Raw genomic sequence first — 18,031 nt, 5'->3', positions numbered from 1 at the left:
TCTTTTCCAAAAGCTCCATTTTGGAGATCTCGATGGGCTATTAAATGTTTCTTCCGCCAGGCAGTTAATCTGATCAACCATTCTAGTTATCCCTCTGTCTATTACCACAATCACTGCACTGTGCTGTAAACACTACAAACCACTTTTTATAATGCTGTTTACATTGTAAATCCATGTTGGTATTTATGTATTTATGAACATTTTATTCCATATATGTACTATTATTTTTATATTATTCTTTATAATTGTTGAATGTTATTGTTCTTCTGTTGCAAGTCACACCCTGACCTAAACACCACAGCAAATTCCTAATCCATGTAAATGTATGCGGTGAATAAAGTTGATCCTTGATCCTTGATTAGGACAGGAGCATGGTTCTGGCTGCCAGTGATATGATTCAGCCTCCGTTTGAGACTCTTTGTTATCATTTCCCTCCCCATTCCTTGGTTGGGTTCACACAGAGGATCTACATTGCCAGAATTCCGTTAGTTCTGTTTGATCTTGGCCTCCAGTAAGCAAAGGCACAGATGTTTCAGAAAAGCGGGTTGGTCCCAGTTATCGGAAAGTTTAAGGTTCAGTTTTGCATTTTGCAGCTGTGTGCGTTACTGACTCAGACTTTGCCTTCCAGCCAGCCTCCTGTAAGGTCTGAGCAGATGACTCAATGATGGGAAGCTCTCTCCGTCCCCTTGCGCAATGCGTCTGGTATTTGGTTATCAAGTGAATGCCAGCTACCCTTCCAGACGCATTGATCATCAAAGTAGAGGCAACATCAGTTCCCTGCTCGCCTGACCAGAATGGAAAAAGAAAGCTGTCAAGGTCAAAGGTAATTTCAAGGTTCAAGATTCAATGTTCAATGTTGTTTAATGTCATCTTCAGGACATGACTGTAAGGGAAATTCAGAATCAGGTTAAATGTCACCGGCATATGTTGTGAACATAAGAAACAGGAGCAGGGGTAGGCCAACTGGCCTGTAGTCTGTAGTTATGTGGCAGCAGTACATTGCAAGGAATGCTAAAAACAGTAAATTACAGTAAGAAGCAGATATGCAGTATGTTTAAGAAGTTACATTAAGTAGTGCAAAAAGAGAAAAAAAATAGTGAGATAGTGCTCATGGGTTCAATGTCCATTCAGAAATCTGATGGCAGAGGGGAAGAAGCTGTTCCTGAATCGCTGAGTGTGTGTATTCAGGCTCCCGTGCTTCCTTCCTGATGGTAACAACAAGAAGAGGGCATGTCCTGGGTGATGGAGGTCCTTAACGATGGATGTAACCATAAATAATTGTTCCACTGGATCTGATGCAGAGTAAAATAAATACAATAAGATTAAGAACACAATAATAAAAATCGCAATGATTATAAATGCATAAGACAGTTTCAACACATAGACTGAGTGTGCGTTCATAAAGAGATGCCGGGCACTGGGGTGCCTGTACATAAGGTGACTCTGACAGGGAATGGTAAAGGGGTGTTTGGGGGTGGGTTAGTGGGCGGAGGTGTTGATCAGCCTTATTGCTTGGGGGGAGTAGCTGTTTTTGAGTCTGGTGGTCCTGGCGTGGATGCTAGGTAGCCTCCTCCTGATGGGAGTGGGACAAACACTGCATGAGCAGGGTGGGTAGGATCCTCTATGATGTTACTGGCCCTTCTCCAGCACCTCTCTGTGTATATGTTCCTGAAGACAGGTAAACTTTTATTATCAAATTGCAAACACGTCACCAAATACCACCATCAGAATCATTTTCTTGCAGGCATTTAGATTAGATTAGATTATGAGGACATGCAGTCCTCTCTTATTGTCATTTAGTAATGCATGCATTAAGAAATGATACAATGTTCCTCCAGTGTGATATCACAGAAACACAAGACAGACCAAGACCTGAAAAACTGACAAAAACCACATAATTATAACATATAGTTACAATAGTGCAAGCAATATCGTAATTTGATGAAGAACAGACCATGGGCATGGTAAAAAAAAGTCTCAAAGTCTCTCGATAGCCCCATCATCTCACGTAGGTGGTAGAAGGAAGAAAACTCTCCCTGCCATGAGCTTCCAGCGCCGCAAACTTGCCGATGCAGCAGCCTGGAAGCACCAGACCACAGTCCGACTCTGACTCCGTCCGAAAACTTTGAGCCTCCAACCAGCCCTCTGACACCGAGCACTGAGCACCATCTCTGCTGAGCGCTTCGACCTCAGCCCCGGCCGCCAACAACAGGCGAAGCCGAGGATTTGGGGCCTTCCCCTCTGGAGATTCTCAATTGCACAGTAGCAGCGGCAGCGAACCGGGCATTTCAGAAGTTTCTCCAGATGTTTCTCCGTGCTCTCACATCCGTCTCCGTCAAATCAGGATTGTGCACAGCCCCTATTTAACAAATACGCTATCATTCACCGGAGAGACCGCGCGCGCTACATCGCGCCACCATCTTCTCCTCCCTCCTCCTCATTTGGAGGAAAACAAAAAAAATACAATGTAATTTATGGAAAACTATACAAAAGCGAACAACCAACATGCAAAATAAGACAAATTGTGCAAATAAACATAAAACTGACAGCGTGTGCTGTCGAGTCCTTGAAAGTAAGTCTGTAGGTTGTAGAATCAGTTCGGACGCCTGAGTAAATCCCGTAATAAACTCTGGAGCTGGTGATGTGGGGCCTAAGGATCTTGTACCTTCTTCCCGAGAAGGGAGCAACGAGCATGGTCTGGTTGGTGGGGGCCTTGATAATGGAAGCTGCTTTCTTGTGGCAGTGCTCAGTGTAGAGTTATGGATATAAGACCATAAGACAAAGAAGCAGAAGTCGGCCATTCGGCCCATCGAGTCTGCGCCGCCATTTTATCATGAGCTGATCCATTCTCCCACTTAGTCCCACTCCCCCGCCTTCTCACCATAACCTTTGATGCCCTGGCTACTCAGATACCCATCAATCTCTGCCTTAAATACACCCAATGACTTGGCGTCCACTGCCGCCCGTGGCAACAAATTCCATATTCAGTCATTGGGAACATCGCTAGCTTTTGAGGAAACGCAAGAGATCCTGTAGATGCTGGAAATCAAGAATGACGAACAGAAAATGCTGGAGGAACTCAGTAAGTCAGGCAGCATCAATGGAGAAGAATATTTATCTCTTTACATAGATTCTGCCTGCCGAGTTACTGGTTTCTGCTCACTGACCCAACCTGGGGAGGGTGAGGCTTAATGCAGATGATCTGCTGCGCCAGATGGAACAGCAGACCAGGCTTAATGGGCCGAATGGCCTGTTCCTAATTACATTTGTAATTTTTGGGGAAGTTTTCCCAAGCATCAGAGAACTCAGGATGGATGGAGGAAATTAATGTTGTTCTCTCTCTGAGCACATGGTGGCAGTGTAAGCAAACGAAGTGGGAGGAGGTGAATTCCTTGCATTTCTTTCTGTGTAAAACTTGCTTTCAGGGCAGCACTTATCCACAAGGACACATAGAACGTTACAGCACAGTACAGGCCTTTCAGCTCACAACTTTTAACCTACTCTGAAATTAATCTAACCCTTCTCTCCTACATAAACCTCCATTTTTCTATCATCCACATACCTGGCAAAAAATCTCTTAATTGTCCCTAATGTACCTGGTCTACCACCACTCCTGACAGTGTGTTCAATGCACCTACCACTCTCCATGAAAAAAGCCTGCTTCTAGCATCCCCCCTATTCTTTCCTCCAATCACCTTAAAATTACGCCCTCTCATACTGACCACTTCTGCCCTGAGGAAAAGGCACTGGCTATCCACTCTTTCTATGCATCTTATCATCTTGTCATCTCTCATCCTCCTTCGCTTCAAAGAGAAAAGACATAACTTGCTCAAACTTTACTCGTAAGACATGCTCTGTAGTCCAGGCAGCATCTCGGTGAAGCTTCTCTGCACCCTCTCTAAAGCTCCCCCATCCTTCCTATAATGAGGCGGCCAGAACTGAACACAATACTCCACGTGTGGTCTAACCAGGATTTTATAGAGTGCAGCATTACCTCACGGCTCTTGAACTCATTCCCCTGACTAATGAAGGACAACACACCATACACATTTTTAAACACCCTGTCAATTTTGAGGGATCTATACGGACGTAGACGCCAAGATCCCACTGTTCCTCCACACTGTTAAGAATCCTGCCATTAACCTTATACTCTGCCTTCAAGTTTGACCTTTCAAAGTGAATCATTTCACACTTTTCTGGTTGAATTCCATCTGCTTGACTGGCACTGGGAATCTTGTGTCCCTGAGTTGGGAGCTCGTGGAAGCATTACATACAGCCGAAGGAACCCAAGCCACTCACCCTGTCAAGCCCCACCTGTGGTAAAGTCTGTGAGTCCCACTCATAAGCAGTCTCTGAGCTCACAGCCTCGGTCAGAGAGCCAGACGGGTGATTCTGGAATCACATTCGTTCAACGTAGAAAGAAGAGATTCAGATTTCAAGAGAAAGGAGGTCATCCTCAAGAAAGAAAGGTTTTAGGTCTGAGTCAGGTATTTTGTGGGTTCAAATCTCATTCCAGAAACTTGAGTACATAGCCCAAACTTTCACAGCAGTGAGGTGATTCTGTTTTCTGATTGCCACAAACTCTGGTTAGACCACACTTGTGTTCAGATCTGGTCACCTCATTACAGGAAGAATGTGGAATCTTTAGAGTGGGTGTAGAGGAGATTTACCAGGATGCTGCCTGGATTAGGGAGCATGCCATATGGGGATAGGTTGAATGAGCTCGGGCTTTTCTCTTTGGAGGATGAGAGGTGGCTTGATAGATGTGTAATAGATGATAGGATTCATAGATACAGTGGATAGCTTTTTTTCCTAGGGCAGAAATGGCTAATATGAGAGGGCATAATGTGGAGAAGATGTTTCCTATGGTGGGAGAGTCTAGAACCAGACAACACAGCCTCAGGATAGAGGGGCGTCCTTTTAGAATGGAGATGAGGAGGAATTTCTTTAGCCAGAGAGCGGTGAATCCATGGAATTCATTGCCATAGGTGGCTGTGCCCATTTCCATGTCTTTCTAGATGTCCTTTAAATACAGCTCTACATTCTCATGGAATGCTTTTGATGAGTTTTCTCCCTCTTTTGAAAGTCTCCTCCTGTGATAGAGCCTGGAGTAAACTATCCATTTTTGGAATCCGGCACTGGGCACATTTATGATATAACCTTGGCCTTCTGGAGCCCATGTCCATAATTTTCTGAAATTGGCTGTCCAAGTCAACAGGGTATTGAAGAAGGCGTATGTCATGCTTGCCTTTATAAGTCGAGGTACCGAGTCAGGAAGTCACGCTGCAGCTTTATCAAACTCTGGTTAAGCCTCATCTAGAGTACTGCTTTCAGTTCTTGTAGTCCCATAATAGGAAGGATATGAAGGCTTTGGAGAGGGTGCAGGACATGTTTACCGGGACGCTGCCTGGACTAGAGGGCATGTACTATCAGGAGAGGTTGGATAAAACTTCTTCAGAAGTGCAAAGGATATTCTAGGGCATTGGCGACATGGAGAGACATCATCGATGCCTGTCTTCGCATAAAGATGGTGACTCAGTGTTAAGAGTTCTATCCACAGAACGTCCCAATGCGATGAGCTATTTACCAGTAATGGGAAAATCCTGTTGTCACATACTTTGGGACAGCCTGTTGGCAATGATAGCTGGTTGAGTAGATTAACTAGTTAGTCATCCCAACCCCCTTCTATCTATTACCTCAGTCACTGCACTGTAAACACTTTAAACCACTTTTTCTAATGCTGTTTACATTGTAAATACATGTTGGTATTTATTCATGGATTTATGCACTTTTTCCTTCTATTTATTTATTTTTTTGACAAATAGTGCAGAGTAGACCCTTCAAACCACGCTGCTCCGCAAGCCTGAATTAACCCCGACCGAACTACAGGACAATTTACAACGACTAATCTGCCCTTTCAAACTGAACTTTTTACTGGCCTTCCAAAGGAATCTATTGACAAACTTCAACTTGTTCAGAATGCCTCTGCTAGACTTTTAGCCAAAACCAGGATGAGGGAAACATATCACTCCCATCCTAGTTACTCTGCATTGCCTTCCTGTGCCTTCTTAGGATTGATTTTCAAGTTCTCCTACTTGTTACTAAACCTCTCAATAGTCTGGGACCGGAGTGTATCACAGAATCGTTTTTGTTTTATAATCCTGCTCGAACTCTCAGGTCTTCTTCCTTCAGTTTCTTATATTTAAACCATCTCCCTCAAAAGACAATTAGCAGGTCAGCTTTTCTGAACTACGCGCCCTAACTGTGGAATCCAATACAGCGGTTTGTGCATTACTTCACAGCGGCAGCTGTAAGAGGGGTGTTCGATTCCTGCCCCCGTCTGTAAACTATAAGCGATGCAAACTCAGTTGACACTTTCAAACACCAGCTCAATACCTATTTACTTAACTTTGCTTTTAACCAGCACTTTTTTGTCTTTTATTTTTATGTTTATTTTTAATTTTTATTTTAATGTTTGTACTTTTATCCCATTGTAAAGCACTTTGAACTACATCATCTGTATGAAAAGTGCTCACTAAATAAAGTTATTATTATTATTATTGCCCGATACATCTTTGGACTGTGAGAGGAACCCAAAGCACCCAGAAGAAACCCACACATTCCATGGGGAAGTCATACAGATTCCTTACAAATGACACTGGAATTCAACTCCCAGCTCTGACGCCCAGAGCTGTAATAACCTCATGCATAAATGATATGTTTTATTCAGATTCAAAAAAATGATAGAATTTTATTCCATATCCATGCTCTAAGTTTGTTTATAATTGTTGAATGTTGTTTTTCTGTTGCATGTCACACCAACACACTGCAGCAAATTCCTAATCCATGTAAATGGATTGTATGAAGTCAATCCTTGATTCTTGGGATTAACGTGTTTTCCTCGTTTTATTTAGATCCCTGCTCTTAGATGAGACACTTTTCATCTTTTGCTGTCCTCATACTGCATCCACCAGATCATTCACGTCCTCAGAAGGCAAGGACGTCCCTTCAGAACAGCGATGGGGAGGAATTCCTTTTGCCAGAGGACGGTACACAATACAAAGGCACCTGTTAGTCTTGCGAGATCATGGATCTGCGTCTGGAAAGTCTTCACTCTCCAGACTCTTCTTGTATGGAAGACCAGTAGTTGCCCATGCTGCAAGTCTCCCCTCTCCACGACACCAATGTTGTCCAAGGGAAGGGCATTAGGACCCATACAGCTTGGCACCAGTGTCGTCGCAGAGCAATGTGTGATTAAGTGCCTTGCTCAAGGACACAACACGTCGCCTCGGCTGGGGCTCGAACTCACGACCTTCAGGTCGCTAGTCCAATGCCTTTACCACTTGGCCACATGCCCACACTCCAGAGGATGGTGAATCTACGGAATTCATTGCTAAGGAACAACTATAGAAGCCATCATTGGATATATTTATAATGGAGGCTGATTGGTTCTTAATTAATCAGGGAGTTAAAGGTTACAGGGAGAAGGCAGGAGAATGGGGTTGAGAGGGATAATAAATCAGCCATGATGGAATGGCAGAGCAGACTCGATGGGATGAATGGCCTAATTCTGCTCCTATGTCTGAAGGTCTAGAATTCTGGCTCAACCCCTCAACATTATCCAAGGGGGTTGATGTTGGAGTAGTTCCAACTTACTCAGAATGAGGCCATTTGGTCCATCAAATACATGTCGGCCACCCCATCAGTCCCATTCCTGGTCTCCCAGTTGCCCTGGAACTTAGTGTCATGGAGTTATAAATCACATAGAGCAAGCCCTTTGATCCATCTCACTCAAGACAGCCAAGTTACCCGAGTGAGCTAGTCTCGTTTACATGCATTCGGCCAAGAAATGTTCCTATCCAAGTACTTGTCAAAATGACTTTTAAATGTAATTGTAGCCACTTCTACCCTACTCCCTCTCGTTCCATATGCCCACCACCACAGTTCCCTTTAAGCTGCACAAGTGCAGTCACGCATTAACTGAAATGCCCTCGTGCACATAGCCTTTGTTGCCACGCAGTTGGAATTTCCTTTAGTATAATGTTTTATTAAAGTACCGCACAGTTTTCAGGCAGTGCGAAATTTTCCTGCTCAGAGCAATGGTCGGTCTGCGCGGCTGTAAAAATATTTAGAGGGAACGTTGCCCATCTCCCTTAGAATAAAATACTTGCCCCTTTTAATTCTTTTGCCTCTCATCTTAAACCTGTGTCCTCAAGCTTTGCACTCCCCTGCCCTGGGAAAAGACTGCAACCATTCACCATATCTATGCTTTTATCGATGATTTTGTGAACTTCTGTAAGGTCAGCCGGTAATGTTGGAAGAGGTCAGTTCAAATTTAACAAAAATATGTGATAGCTTTGTCTCAGTGCGAATTCTCTCTCACCTCTGTGCCAGAGGTTCCATTTCATGCAATTTTAAGCAAAAATATGGGCTGGCATTTCAGTCCTGATGGAGTGCCACACAATCGAACGAGCTTCCTTTCACGTGAGTTGCCAAACTAAGACGATTTTTAAGGGATCCCATCGCACTGTCCTGTCCTGGCAGGTACCCAGCACGTAAGTGCCATCACACCAGCACATCTACTTCCTCATCATGCTTGTGCAGACCCAACATGCCATCTAAACCTTTGACCAACTTGCGCAGAAGCACAGTCTATAGAAGTCTGTCTGTGACAGAGACCACTGGAGAACGCCAATCTACAGAGGAATCCAGCACGACTGCTGAAGAGAAGAGGAGACGCAGGAAGGATCCTGCTACCCAAGCGCCTACATCCCAGCTGTTCCAGAGTCCGCAGATCCAGAATTGGCCTCTACAGTCACCAACGATCGTGTCGTCACTCCTGAGGACTCTCCTTTCCTCCGATCTTCACAAGTGAAGAGCCAGATGCACAGTGAAGAGTATCCTGACTAGTTGCATCATGGCCTGGGTTGGAAACACCAATGCCCAGGAATGGAAAAGCTCGCAAAAAGTGGTGGATATGGCCTAGTCCATCACAGGAAGAGCCCTCCTCACCATTGAGCACATCTCCAAGGAGCGCTGTCACAAGAAACCAGCATCCACCATCAAGTATCTCCACCATCCAGGCCATGCTCTCCTCTCACTGCCAGCATGGGGAAGGAGGGGCAGGAGCCTTAGGACCCACAGCTCCAAGCTCAGGAGCAGTTATTACCCCTCAACCATCAGGTTCCTGAACCAGCGTGGACAACTTCACTCACCTCAACACCGAACTCGTTCCACAACCTGTGAACTCACTTTCAAGGACTCGACAACTCAAGTTCTTGGTATTATTTGTTTATGTGTATATGTACCATGTACAGTACTGCGCAAGAGTCTTAGGCACACATATATATATCTAGGGAGCCTAAGACTTTTGCACAGTACTGTGTTGGTCAACATGGAGCGGAGAGCGGGTTTGTAAACGTGGTGAAAGCAAAGGGTGTTGGAAAAGGTGAGGATGGAGTGCCGCGGGAGGGGTGTAGGACAGGGGACAGAGGAGTGTCAAGGACGGGGTGGGTGGTGGTGGTGAGGGTGCAGACACACCCAGCCCTGAGACACCAGGCAAGGTCATTTAATTCAAAACAATTGCTTTATTGATCATTACAGAATGTCTCTCTGGTCCACTCAATCTATGCCTTTTATCGTCTTCTACACCTCTATCAAGTCACCTCTCCTCCTTCACTCCAAGGAGAAAAGCCTTAGCTCGTTCGGCACATCCTCATATGACATGCTCTCCAATCCAGGCAAACTGACTGAAGCAACACTCACACAAAATGCTGGAGGAACTCAGCAGGCCAGGCAGCGTCTATGGAGGATGTAGAACATAAAACTTTGTAACACAGTACAGGCCCTTCAGCCCATGATGTTTTGTCAATCTTTTAACCCACCCTAAGATCAAGCTGACCCTTTCCTTATACATAGCCCTACATTTTTCTATCATCCATGTGCCTATCTAAGAATTTCTTAAATGTCCCCAATGTATCTGCCTCCACAATCAGCCCTGACTGAATCGGGCATTGAACCCTGATCGGTGATGGCTGGTGCTTTAATGGTATTAAGCTAACTGTACCCCTTCCCACATTCTATTTACTTTTTCAGAGATACAGCAGGAAACAGGCCCTTCCGGCCTGATTTAACCCCAGCCTAATCACAGGACAATTTACAATGACCACCATTGGAGGAGCAACACCTCATATACCGTCTGGGTAGTCTCCAGCCCCTTGGTATGAACATAGAATTCTCCAACTTCCGGCAATTCCCTCCTCCTCCCTTCCCTTATCCCAGTTTCACTCTGCCCCCTCCCCCAGCTGCCTACTACTTTCCTCATGGTTCCGCCTCCTTCTACTACCCATTGCGTTTTCCCCTATTCCTTCTTCACCTTTCCTGCCTATCACCTCCCCCACCCCTTTATCTTTCCCCTTACTGGTTTTTCACCTGGAACCTACCAGCCTTCTCCTTCCCACCCTCCCCCCACCTTCTTTATAGGGCCTCTGCCCCTTCCCTCTTCTGTCCTGACGAAGGGTTCCGGCCCGAAACGTCGACTCAGCGTTTCCACGGATGCTGCCCGACCTGTCGAGTTCCTCCAACGTGTTGTGGGTGTTGTCATTTAACCTACTGACTGGTCTGTCTTTGGACTGTGGGAGGAAACCGGAGTGACCACAGGAAACTCACGCACTCACGGGGAGAACGTGCAAACCCATTACAGATGACGTTGGGATTGAACCCAGTCGCCCCGAGCTGTAATTGCGTCGCGCTAATCTCTCCGTTGCTGCAGCACCGATATCCCTCACACTCCTTTCAGTGGAGACAGAGGGTTAACTTTTCAAGTTGATCACCTTTCTTCAGACGCTTCTAAATGCCCGTCTTCTGATTAAATAAAGGTACAGTTGTATTTTTTTATATGCCTGTTTGCTTTCTTGCGGGCGCTTGCTTTAACTTGTTGGCTGATAAGTGCGTCAGAAGCACAGTTGGGTGTGGGATACACTGTGCTGTTGTTTCCTTTTTTAACGTTCCACATAATGAAGGAGTGCTGTTTATAATTTTCATAGTCTGAAGGTCACGGCTAAATGAATAAAGAATGACTCGGTCCCTGTGTAGGTGTGACTTTTCTTGTGTGGAGGAGTCTTTCTAATGAAGCTGGATTAAAGTCCATTTGCTGAGCAAAGCATATTGTTAGTTGCTACCAACAAAAACAAGGCTGAGACATAATTCTGATAATGACCATGTGCTTGCCAAGTGGAGAGGAAGGGAAGCATTTCTCCACTCCCCTCTCATCAAAGCTAACTCCAACAAATTTCGACAATGTACCGTGCAGAGAATTCTGACTGGATGCTTCACCATCTGCTATGGGGGGCTCAGTGCAGAGCATTGGAAAAAGCTGGAAACTCAGCCAGCTCCATCATGGGCTCTGGCCTCCCCAGCATCCAGGACATCTTCAAAAGGTGATGCCTCAGGAAGATAACATCCATCATGAAGGATTCCCATCTTCCTTGTCATGTACTTTTCTCATTGCCACCATCAGGGAGGAGGTCACCATCAAGATTATCTGCTACGTTGTACCACGTGGACAATCATGGTCTTCCACCAGTCTTTAATCTGTTTATTCTTTTCTCTCTGCATGACCATGCGTATTCTTGGCAAATTTTTCTACAGAAGTGGTTTACCGTTGCCTTTTCCTGGGTAGTGTCAGAAGGTCTAAGGTGCTCCTTCCCTCCGCTAGCCCGCAGCTCACCTTTGGGGAAAGTGCCACACCTGCTTATCCCCAACTGCTTCCCCCACCCCGATTACATCAGGGTCAGGTGAAGCCATGGGAGCAGGTGGTGGGTGGTCCTATGAGCGGCTGGTGTATATCATAAGTCCTGGTTATGTGACCACTGACACCAGGCAGACAATCTCTGAAGAGCATTGATAATGGCTGGGCTCACCCGTCTTGTAAAGGCACTGCCCAGGAGAAGTTAATGGCAAACTACTTCTGTAGGAAAATTTGCCAAGAACAATCATCGTCATGGAAAGTCTGTGATCACCCAAATCATACAACACGGCACATAACTGATAAACAAATGTTCATGGGTTCATTGTCTACTAAGAAATCTAATGGTAAAGGAGAAGAAGCCGCTTGTAAATAGTTGATTGTTTTTCTTCCGGCTCCTGTGCCTCCTCTCTGATGCCAGATTAAACTTATCCCTTCTGCCTTCACATGATCCACACCCCTCCATTCCCTATCTGTTCACGTGTTGATCTAGCTGAGCACAATCATTTCTGTTGCCACCACCACCCTCAGTGTAAACAAAATTGCTCTGCATATTTCCTTTTGAATGGTGGTTTAGAGGGGAAGAAGGTTCCATTTATAGAGCCATAGAATCGTAGAACACTACAGCACAAAATCAGACCCTTTGGTCCATCTAGTCCATGCCAACCTATTAGTCCAATCGACCTGCATGTGGACCATACCCTTCCCATCCATGTACTTATCCAAACTTCTCTTTAAGTGTTGAACGCAAACCCATATGCACCACCTCTGCAGGCAGCTCGATCCACACGCTCACCACCCTCTGTGAAAAAGCTCCCCCTCAGGTTCCCCTTCAATATTTCACCTTTCACCCTTCGCTGTGGAACATCTCACAACCATCAGAATTAGCTGTTTCTCTTTCCACCGAACTGCTGAGTGAGTATTTCTTTTGTTAATCTTATTTCATCTTTTCCAACATTTGCAGCTTCTCCCTAATCGAGAAACAATGACACTTTCCACAAATTTATCTTCTCATGTCATCTGTAGCATGGGGCGGAGCTACGATGGCACTTACCAGCGACTCATTCAAGCTCATGCTTGGAAACAGCTTAATTTCTTCCTTTAAAGTCTCTCTTTTTTCCCTTTTCAGGGTGAATGGGGTTCGGTTGAAGACCCTGACTTGGAGTTACACTCAGACTTTGGTTCTTTGTAGTAGTGGGACCGGCTCCTGTGGGCTCATGACTGGCTGCTTTTCAAAACTCCGAGAACGCAGTTTAGAGGACAAGAGCACCTTCGGGGCTTTGCCGCCCTGTGGACGAGTCGATTCTATGCCAGTGCCACCAGTGGAAGAGTGGCAGGAGAAAACAGAGCATCAGGCACAGTGGATCAGCCGTCAAAGGCTCTGTGCTCAGCCAATCGCGCCTTCTCTCTCGCTCATCGGTGGGGAGAACTTGTTGCCAATTCTCCGGGAAAAAGAAGCAACACAGCGGACTTTTATCATCGCAAATCGACAAGTTGGACTGTTATGTCTCCTGTCTCGCTATGAAAGGAGGACACCTCAATTTCCCCTTATTAGGGAGGGAGAGAACCTGTAGTATACTGAATTGTCGGCTGAATGATTAGTTTTTGTTATACTGCATATTATGATTATGAAGACACTTAGTCCTCTTTTATTGTCATTTAATAATGCATGCATTAAGAAATGATACATTATTTCCTCTGGTGCGATATCACAAAACACAGGACAAACCAAGACTGAAAAAACTGACAAAACCACATAATTATAACATATAGTTACAAACAGTGTAACAATACCATAACTTGATGAAGAAAGTCCGTGAGCACAGTAAAGTTCAAAGTCTCTCAAATGTCCCACATCTCACGCAGACGGGAGAAGGAAGAAAAACTCCCTGCCATGCCGACCACAATCCGACTCTGAGTCATCCGAAAACTTCGAGCTCTGATCAACTCCCCGACACCGAGTACTGAGCGCCATCTCTGTCCGAACAATTTGACCTCCTTCTCAGTCGCCAAAAGCAGGCAAGGCCGGGGATTTTGAGGCCTACCCTCCGAAAGATTCACGACCACACAGTAACGACAGCAGCGAACAGGCATTTCAGAAATATCTCCAGATGTCCCTCTGTGCTTTCACGTCCATTCTCCATCAAATCAGAATTGTCCACGGCCCCTATTTAACGGACACGATATCATTTTTCACCAGAGAGCTGCGCACGCACAGCGCGCTGCCATCTTCTCCTCCCGCCTCATGGTCTTTCTTGGGGACTTTGCTATTGCATGTTTGGTGGGTGGAGAGAGTCAATGCTTTTTTTTTGCTAAGGTAAGTAGGGGAGGAGAGGGTTGTTAATTTGCTGCTGCTTGTGCGTGGGAGGGGGAAGTAGGGGGGGCTTTGGGGTTCTAATGTTTTTACTGTCATTCATTATTTGGGGCGCTCTTCTGTTTTTGTGGATGTCTGCGAAGAACAAGAATTTCAGGACATACATTTCTCTGATTTTAAATGGAACTATTGAACTATTGCCCTCCTTCATCAAATCAGAAACACTGAAGATGTTTGGAATCTGAAATAAAATCAGAAATTTCCAGGAGCTTCCAGGAGAAGTGGTTGAGGCAGGTTCAATGTTGTCATTTAAAGTTAAACTGGATAGCTACATGGACAGGAAAGGCATGGAGGGTTATGGGCTGAGTGCAGGTCGGTGGGACTAGGTGAGAATAAGAATTTGGCACAGACTAGAAGGGCCGAGATGGCCTGTTTCCGTGCTGTAATTGTTATATGGTTAAATGTTCGGCAGTGCGGGCAGCACCTGTGGAGAGAGAAAAATAGATAACATGACAGGCAACACACAAAATTCTGGAGGAGCTCAGCAGCTCAGGCAGCATCTATGGAGGGAAATGAGTAGTCAACACTTCAGGTTGAGACCCTTCAACTGGAGTTTCTGTCTATACTCTTCAGAATCAGAATCAAAATCAAAATCATGGTTATTATCGTTGACATACATCATGAAGTTTCTTTAAAATTGGAATCCATATGTCACGACATATGAACTCCAGATGAAGGGTTTCGACCCAAAACATCGACTGTCCATTTCCCCCACGGATGCCGCCCGACCCACTGAATTCTTCCAGCATTTTGTGTGTGGATCCAGATTCCAGCATCACTTGGGTCTCCAATTAGCACAAGAGATGCTGGAATCTGAAGGGCCACAGACCAGTTAAAAGGAGACATTTAACTCTTTTTCACTTTCCATTGATGTGTTCGCACCACTTTCCTTTGTTACAACACTGGGCCAGGCTTGATTCTGGATTTCAAACCTCTTTTGACCTACAGTAGAGAGTATCCTGACTGGTTACATCACAGCCTGGTATGGAAACACCAATATCCATAAAAGGAAGAGCCTACAAAATATTGTGGATACAATTATCATATCTCAGTCAGATCACCAGGGGCGCCAAGATTCTCCAGGCTCCAATGCTCCTCCTTCCTTGATCATTGTAGATTATTTTCACCTGTGTCTTGTTTTAGCCACCACTGGCCTAGCGTCTTATTTTGTTTCTCTATTTAAGTATCCTCTTTTTTGTTTGTCTTTGCTCAGTTTTGGTTTACCAACCCAGTGTGTAGTAATTCTCAAGTCCTAGAACATGTTCTCTACTAACCTGTCCACAAATAAAAAATCTTTCTTCAATTCCATCCTCGTCTCTAGTCACCTCAGCACTTGGGTTCACCTGGTCTAAGTCTCTCCAGGTTCTCCACTGGTGAAAGATGCAGAACTTCACCGTAACAAGCCTGCTTCAAACCCGGCATGGCAACCACTCCTGTTTATAACAGCCCAGGCCCTCACAGGCAAAACCCAGCCCACCACTGCGCACATTTACAAAGCATGCTGTCCTCAGAAAGCAGCATCCATCATCAATGAGCCTCATCATTCAGGCCATGCTCACTTTGCGCTGCTTCCATCGGGAAGGAGGAACAGGATCCTTAGGTCCCACACCACCAGGTTCAGGAAAAGTTATTACCCAGCAACCATCAGGCTCTTGAACCAGAGTGGATAACTTCACTCACCTCAACATTAATTCCACAACCTATGGACTCACTTTCAATGACTCTACAACTCATGTTATCAATATTATTTATTACTCATATGTTTATTATGATTGTGTTTCTATTTTTATTTGCAGTTTGTCACCTTTTACACATTGTCAGTCTTTGTGTGTATTCCTTTGTACATAGTGCAAATGCCCACAGGAAAATGAATGTCAGGGTGGTGATATGTATGTAATTTGATGATAAAAGTAGCCAAGTGGTTAAGGCGTTCGTCTAGTGATTTGAAGGTTGCTAGTTCGAGCCTTGGCTGAGGCAGCATGTGTGTCCTTGAGCAAAGCACTTAACCACACATTGCTCTGCGATGACACCAGTGCCAAGCTGTATCGGCCCTAATGCCCTTCCCTTGGACAACATCGGTGGCGTGGAGAGGGGAGACTTGCAGCATGGGCAACTGCCAGTCTTCCACACAACCTTGCCCAGGCCTGCGCCCTGGAAACCTTCCAAGGCGCAAATCCATGGTCTCCATGAGACTAACGGATGCCTATTTATGATAAATTTACTTTGAAGGTTCTCCCAGTGGCCATGTGGTTTTCCTTCAGGTGCTGCGGTTTCCTCCCACGTTCCAAAAACGTACCGGTTGGTAGGTTAGTTGGTCATTGTAAACTGTCCTGTGATTGGCTAGGTTTAAATCGGGGGTTGCTGGGCGGTGTGACTCATTGGGCCAGCAGGACCTGTTCCACCCTCTATCTCTAAATAATAAAAAAATTAACATTGAACTTTTAACCACTACTTTTTGCCCCAGGTAGGTAAAAGTGCTTCTTCTGAGTGACACCCATTTTGGTAAACATTACTCCAGCGAAATGAGTCCAGGTTCACAAGGCTTTCTCGCCTGGCAGCTTCTGAACAGAGCAGTGACTCCACAGGCTGAGATCCCAGTCTGATAGTACCCGATGTTCCAACCTGCCACACCAGTTGAGTGGCTTCCAGATGCATTCAGCTGTTACTGGAGCAGAATGTGTGTGGAAATAATGCTGTCTTTATAAGTTCCGAGATTCACTCCCCAAAACCACATCCCCACTAAAATTTACAGTGATCTTTAATTGATAAAAAAAAGATATACAGGGAGTGTGATCCAGTCAGTGTACACCTCCCTTTACATTTACTGTGCTTATCGAATCAATACAACGCTTACAGTTGTCCAATGCTGCCCATGTTTCCTTTTTGAACAGTAGTATCTGAAACTCGTCCCAGCACCTCCAGTGACCGACGAGTGATGTTTGCTGCCGCAAGGAAGCATTGGTGTTATCATTTCAAAGGACCTGTACTGAGCCCATGCAATACAAAGCAAGCACGCAGCGCCTCTACTTCCTTAGGAGTTTGCGAAGATTCGGCATGTCATCTAAAAGTTTGGCAAACTTCTATAGGTGTGTGGTGGAGAGCGTATTGACTGGCAGCATCGCAGCCCGGCATGGAAACACCAATGCCCTTGAAAAGAAAATCCTACGCTGGTGCCAGAAGCAGGGCGACACTTGCAGACTATGTTGGTTGTTGACACAAACAATGCACTTCATTGGTGTTTTGGTGCTTCAATGCACACATGACAAATAAAGTTCATCTTATCTCATAGTGTGTTGGCACGTGGCCAAGTGGTTAAGGCGTTCGTCCAGTGATCTGAAGGTCACTAGTTCAAGCCTTGGCTGAGGCAGCATGTTGTGTCCTTGAGCAAGGCACTTAACCACACATTGCTCTGCGACGACACTGGTGCCAAGCTGTATGGGTCCTAATGCCCTTCCCTTGGACAACATCGGTGTCGTGGAGAGGGGAGACTTGCAGCATAGGCAACTGCTGGTCTTCCATACAGCCTTGCCCAGGCCTGCGCCCTGGAAACCTTCCAAGGTGCAAATCCATGGTCTCATGAGACTAACAGGTGCCTATATCTCATAGTGTTTCATAAAATTCTGTTGCATCTCTTCTTTCCTGTAAATGCCTGCAAAAAAAATCCCAATGTAGTATATGGTACTTTAATAATAAATTTATTTTGTAGTTTGTACTTTAATCCCAAACTGTGGTCCTTCCCCATGGAGCCTTTGCAACTTCAGTTCATCCCTCGAAAGAGCACTATTTCCCATGCACCCCTTTAAACTCACCAGTGCCAAGATTAGCTGCATTATCAAGCCATCACTGTGCTCCCCTGGACTAGAACTCACCTCGTAGGGCTCCTTGTAGCACAGGGTTTACTGCACGATATT

General features: G+C 45.3%; 1 long non-coding RNA gene across 1 annotated transcript; it reads left to right on the top strand.

Annotated features, from left to right (window-relative positions):
* The first annotated feature begins 663 nt into the window (after positions 1–663).
* LOC140203185 (uncharacterized) lies at positions 664–14,060 on the top strand. The gene is made up of 3 exons (XR_011887321.1): positions 664–823; positions 6,915–10,877; positions 12,876–14,060. It is a non-coding gene; the product is annotated as an uncharacterized lncRNA (long non-coding RNA).
* Positions 14,061–18,031: the final 3,971 nt, after the last annotated feature.

Source organism: Mobula birostris, chromosome 9, assembly GCF_030028105.1.
Source record: "Mobula birostris isolate sMobBir1 chromosome 9, sMobBir1.hap1, whole genome shotgun sequence".
Lineage (NCBI taxonomy): Eukaryota > Metazoa > Chordata > Chondrichthyes > Myliobatiformes > Myliobatidae > Mobula > Mobula birostris.
This window is presented reverse-complemented; position numbering and strand designations above follow the sequence as displayed.